Genomic DNA, 6,379 nt, shown 5'->3' on the forward strand with positions numbered 1-6,379 from the left:
CAGTGTTACTTGTATCTTGTATCTGCTTCAGTAAATGTCTCTATTTTTCATATTACACGACTGAATACCTTCCAGACAGACCTCGGTATGTATGTGCCTAAAATGGTGCATACTAGATTTATTGGAAATATCATTTCATAAGTTATAGAACTATCTGTAACATTATGCTATATCCTTGAAATTAATATATTAAATATCAACTTTATAAAAAATAAAAATATAGAATTAGATCCTACCAATGGATTCTTAATGGTAATATAAACACTGAAAATAGGCTCCACAAACAGATGCCAGGCAAATTAAGGAGTCATGGAGTTCTATGGCTGTAAGAAACCATGGAATTATTATTTTACAGATGAGGAAACTGAGATCCAAAGAAATTATCTTTTCCCAAGTTCCCAGGCAGGTAATGACATAGTTCGACCAAAACCCCAGAGGTACCTATGCAAGGGAACATAGTATAATCTTTATCTTCCATTCACAAAGAGTAAAAAAAGTTTTCCCTGTTAAAGAAAGTTTTTATCAAACTACAAAAGGGGAATTTATACATAATTAAAAAATTTTCCCACTCCTTCAACACACGACAAGTTATCAGAAAACAGTTAAAGAGTAAATGTCAAATGTATGGAAAATCTTTCATTAGTGTGAAATTTATAGTACATGAAACATTTTTCTCAAACTAAAGTATATTAATCACAAAAAATTACTGATTTTTGAAAATTTTTGATTTTCTGATCATTACTAATATAAATCAGATAAACATCTGGACAATTAATATCCACATTCTCACAGCCTTCAATGTACATTAACACCCAAAATAAAATGTACTAGAGTGAAAAAATAATATTGAACAATAAAATAATTAAAATTCTGATTTCTAAGACAAAATGAAACAAAAAGAAAAGCAATCAGCATGAAACCGTGACAAAAATTACTGCACTAAAATTGTTGCATTGATGAATACTCAGACTATTTATTTGTATACTGTTCTTACCCATGAGAGATTTCTCCTGTCTCAATAGTTCACACATAGGTAATGCCACTAGATGTCACTGCAAGTCAAATGATTTTGGTAAACATCCGCAATGAACTGATTAAAAAAAAAATTTAAAAGGACATTTCCTAGACACTTACAGGATGTATTGTGAAATTGGCTCCAAGTTATAAAAGTGTCATTCCGAATTTTTGCCTAAAATGTTTCATATTTTTCTAAATTATATTTTATTTCTTAAAGCTGTTAAGAAGTCTTTATTTTATTCTGCAGGAGTCATTTTGGGGATTAGGTTTACAGGACTCCTGTGTGCATGCCAGTAAAAGGGGGAGATGAGGCTCTGTGAGACACAGATGAATCTCAGACTTGATTTACAAAAATGTTAATACAAAAACTAGCTGAGTAGGGTGTTAGGGAACACACACTTTTTGAATACCAAACTATAGGTTTCTGTTAAATATGACATATAAATTGAACTATTACAGTTAATATGAAATACATTATAGAAATATTTAGAAATATTCTACTTGATCATACTGCATTTGAATATGAATCAGATCATACTATTGGGTGTCTTCCTAAACGTTCATCGACTACAAAGCTATGGAGGTCAGATGCTATGTGGTTCTCAAATGCTTCACGCAGTGTTTCCGTGAGATTTCTTCTGGTGGGCCTGGAGATCCATTTATGATCCTGTTATAATCCACTGCTTTCACAGGAAGAAAAACCTGGATCTTAGTCAGAAAATAGAAGCAGAACTCTAATTTGCTGACCTATAGAATGTGTAGTTTGAAAGCCTTTTCTTTCTCATGGGATATGGAAGAACCTAAATGGATGGTCGGCTGAATGTCTAGATAAGTCTGTCCATTCATTTGCCAACCCACCCATCCCATGTTTATGGCCAAACCCTTGAGTGGAAATGCTTTTGAAGTGGCAAACCAGAACTGCTCATTTTCTGCCTCTCATGAGAGAGCACTCGTCAGCTTCTCTGATCCCTGTGTCTGCAGTCTTAATATCAGTTTGTAACTGTTCAGAAAACAGTAAGAGAAAATTGGCTTAACTGCACCCAGAGACCTTTATAAAATATGAAATCAAGCTTCCAAATTGTAAAATCAATATTATTTTAAGAGGAAATAATATCTGAAAGCCATGTCAACTAATTGTCTCTTTTGAATGTGATTTAGAGTAATTCATCTATAAATATAAAGAACAGAGAAAGCAACTGTGTAGAAAACTGTAAGAATGGTGAGGGTAATGGCATTCTAAAGCATGTATTCTAAGTAAAAGTTAAACATGGGATCAGAAGTAAAAGACCACACACGTTCAGTCCATTGATCGGTCCATTGAAAGCTAAGTGAATGAGATAACTGAGTGACTATTCCCTCCCTAATGAGATGCAAGGTGTCTGGGGTAAACCATAACATCTGTTTTACAGAACACAGCAACACGGCACAAAGTGGCACTGAGCCGGGGCGCAGGGGGCATACTGACACCTGGTCTGGGGCCAACTGGCTCCAGCTTTTTATCAAGTTACTAATGGAATCAGACTGACTCTATAGGAATCAAATTAGGCAAAGGTTTTGTAGTGACATCTTCTCAAGCAATGCAAACAACTCTCACTCATTAAGCTAGTAATGAATTTTCCTCTTGGAATGGGTAGCAGCGTGTTAGGTTGACAAGCAAAGACCGGGTGGTCCTTTTCCAGCAGTGAGCCGAACCCAAACGCTCTGCCACACACAGGCAAAAGCGTGACTAGCTCACACGCTGAGATCTCATGAATCTGGTCCTTAATATCATCAAGACACCCACGTATAGGGACCTCCATGCAGGGTGACTTTTCCTTAATACCAAATATTTCTAGGTCATAGAAATGTATTCTGGGAGCCCATGAGAAATTAGAAATATTTAAAAATACATTTTAAAGTTTCCAAAGATAAAAAGAGATACATAACTTACTACTTTATTCTTTGACACGCATCATGAACCTCTGTATCTATTTAATGTAGAATGTGAACATTTCCAGCCACCAGAGACCCGTGCTACAGCAGTGCCCCACAAGGATGCTTAGATACCCCAAAGCTCCTTCAACTTCACCATGAAGACAGGACAGCCAGCGAAGCTGATGTATGGAGCTGTACAGAACTCTTTTTTTGGGATTTCTAAATATTTTTACTAAGCACTTACACTGATACCTTATAGACATTTCAGTATTCAAACTTAGACCTTACTCCATTATTATATTTCTATGATTTTTAATTTTCTTCTATATTTTATCTCTATTTTCATTGTTGACACTATTACAGACGTCCCCATTTCCCCACCCAGCCCTCACCCCCTGCCCTCTGGCCATCACCACACTGTTGTCTGCATCTGTGAGTCATGCATATGTGTTCTTTGGCTACTCCCTTCACCTTCTTTCATCCAGTTTCCCCCTCCCCCTGAGAGCTGTCAGTCTGTTCCATGTGTCCTTGCCTATGTTTCATGTGTGTGTGTGTGTGTTAGATTCCACATCTAAATGAGATCATATGGTATTTGTCTTTCTCTGAATGGTTTATTTCACTTAGCATGATAATCTCCAGGTTCATCCATGCTGTTGCAAAAGTTAAAATTTCCTTTTTTCTTTCATGACTGTGTAATAGTCCCTTGTGTAAATGTACCACAGCTTTTGTATCCACTCATCTGCTAATGGGCAATTGGGTTGTTTCCAGATCTTAGCGATTGTAAATAATGCTGCTCTGAAAATAGGGGTGTATATAGTCTTTTGAATTGGTGTTTCAGGTTTCTTAGGATATTCCCAGAAGTGGGGTCACTGAGTCAAAAGGCAGTTCCATTTTTAATTTTTTGAGGAAACTCCATACTGTTTTCCACAGTGGCGGCACCAGTCTGCATTCCCACCGGCAGTGCACAAAGGCTTCCTTTTCTCCAAATTCCCACCAGCACTTGTTTTTTGTGGATTTATTGATGATAGATTCTAGGAGGTATAAGGTGATATCTTATTCTGGTTTTAATTTACATCTCTTTGATGATTAGTGGTGTTGAGCACTTTTTTATATGTCTATTGCCCATCTCTATGTCCTCTTTGGAGAAGTGTCTAGTCAGGTCCTTTGCCTATTTTTAGCAAAAAAGTTTTATACCCAAATATTCGGTCATTTCTAATAAACGGTACATCCACATATCATTATTTCATCTTTAGTCTGCAAATAAAATTCACTCATACCATACATTTCCTAACATTGTGAAATTATGTTTTGGCACAGTCAATAAATAATATCACTCAATAAGATAAATCTTGAATGCTTCATTTTAATTAAGCATCACATGAAAATACACTAGTAGAAAGCAGACATTAAATATATTTCCTCAAATAATTCTTAAACATCCAAGTTCAACACCAAAAATTTGGTTTATCCAAGTTAACATTATACAATTACTTGTAAAATATATGCTTCAAAATAATCAAATTACATAAAAATTTAAAGTAAAAGAATCCACAGGTTTCCAGTTAAGCATTTACATAGCATTATTTTGTCAGCCAATGTACTTAGGAGGCAGAGAAATTGATAATATTTTTGCTTTGAGTAAAATGGAAGCTTATGGGTTTAAATATGTTTTAATATATCATTATAGAAATCAGCCAAGATTAAATCAGGAAAATGTTTCCTGTACTAGTTTACTCTTAGAAATTTTGATTAACATGCATTTTTTCCCATTTTGTGAAATTCTTTTTCTCTATTGTATCTTAGCCCATGACTCAGGACCTAGGAAACTTTAGTATTTTCCCACACATTAAGTGGTAGGGTTGGTGCCCAGACAGGTCTGATCTGGTGGATGGTTATGGAGAAGGCAATGGAAAAAATTAGGGAACATCCAAGAGGATAAAAATCAACCAATGAGCACAGTTACAAAAACAAATGTAAAAGTTTTATCAGATAATCAGAATTGTAGAATGGCTGGCAGGGCACAGTTAGGAAACCTGATATTTGAGTTCTAATTCCAGGTTTCTTAGAGCTGTTGTATGAGTTCAGGCAAGTCCACGCTGTTGGGAATTAGTTTCGTTAATTTAGAAAAAGAGTTTGGCCAGGTTTATTTAATTATTAAAATACATTTTGGATGATGAGTTATATCATTCTAAGGTTCATATAATTGTAGACACCTAACTATTATCAGGTACTGCTTTGGCCACAGTGAAGAAACATCAGCTTCAATGCTATTTAAACCAGTAAGTGCACTAACATTTTCAAAGTGTGATGCATTACAAAGCAATGGAATACTGTTATCTTTGAACGGTTGTTTTCTTTCATTTAAAAATCTTTAACCTCCTGATCTAAAATAATACATTGTTTATTTATGTAACACTATTATTTTCTTGGTTATTATGGAACTTAAAGTCTGCGTAAAGATTTTTAGTACTATATTTAAATTCCTAGAGAAATGTTTTCAAAATATTCATTAAATTTCTACTTACTTTGGATTGACCACATTCCTCAAATGATAATACAATTTGTAAAACTAGAAGTTACCTAAGACCTTAATTTGAACTAAAATTCCCCTATAAATTAATAAACACTTAATAAGAAAATATCTACATCAGTGATTTTCAACCTTTTTCATCTCATGGCACAGATAAACTAATTACTAAAATTCTGTGGCACACCAAAAAATATATATTTTTTGCCCACCTAACAAAAAAAATCAGTATAATTTTGATCCATTTTCACTGGATGGCTATTGTTGTGTTGGTTGTCATCATTTTTTTATTTGACAATCTAAAGGAAAAGAAGTCAGTTCCCTTGACTAAATAATCAGGTATTAATATGTTTTAAAATTCTTGCGGCACACCGGTTGAAAATTGCTGATGTACATTGATATTTGACATTTTTAAAGGAAATATAGGGCGACTATACCTCTTACACAGGTAAGTATATTAAAGAGATTATTACCAGGCTTGATTCTCCCCTTGGGGTTTCAAATGGTAAAGATAGTACTGTACTTTCACCCAGATCCCAAAGGCAGCTTTACTTCCACTACACGAAAACAGTTTTCATTCAGTTAGATAATTGAATCACCACTGGTTGCGTAAACAGAAAATAATATATATACACATTTGTTTTTGTTTGTTTGTTTTTTTAATCAAAGTGAGACAAAAATCCCCTTATGAAGGAAATGACTTGTTTGGTCTTTGCAAACATCTCAATTTTCCTTTTCATTCTACCTCAAGAGCAGTGCTAAGAAATTTGTATTTAGATTTCTTTTTAGGAGGCCTCTAATACAAATCATCTCCATATTCTCTTCTGAATGCTAGGGCCTAGATTGACCGGCAAAGCAGAGATTTCTTCTTGTATGCTGAAAATGTGTAATGTCAAATAACCACTATCAACCACATCTATG

This window comes from Pteronotus mesoamericanus, unplaced genomic scaffold, assembly GCF_021234165.1.
Source record: "Pteronotus mesoamericanus isolate MK-2021 breed Mesoamerican mustached bat unplaced genomic scaffold, CSHL_Meso_final contig_32, whole genome shotgun sequence".
NCBI lineage: Eukaryota > Metazoa > Chordata > Mammalia > Chiroptera > Mormoopidae > Pteronotus > Pteronotus mesoamericanus.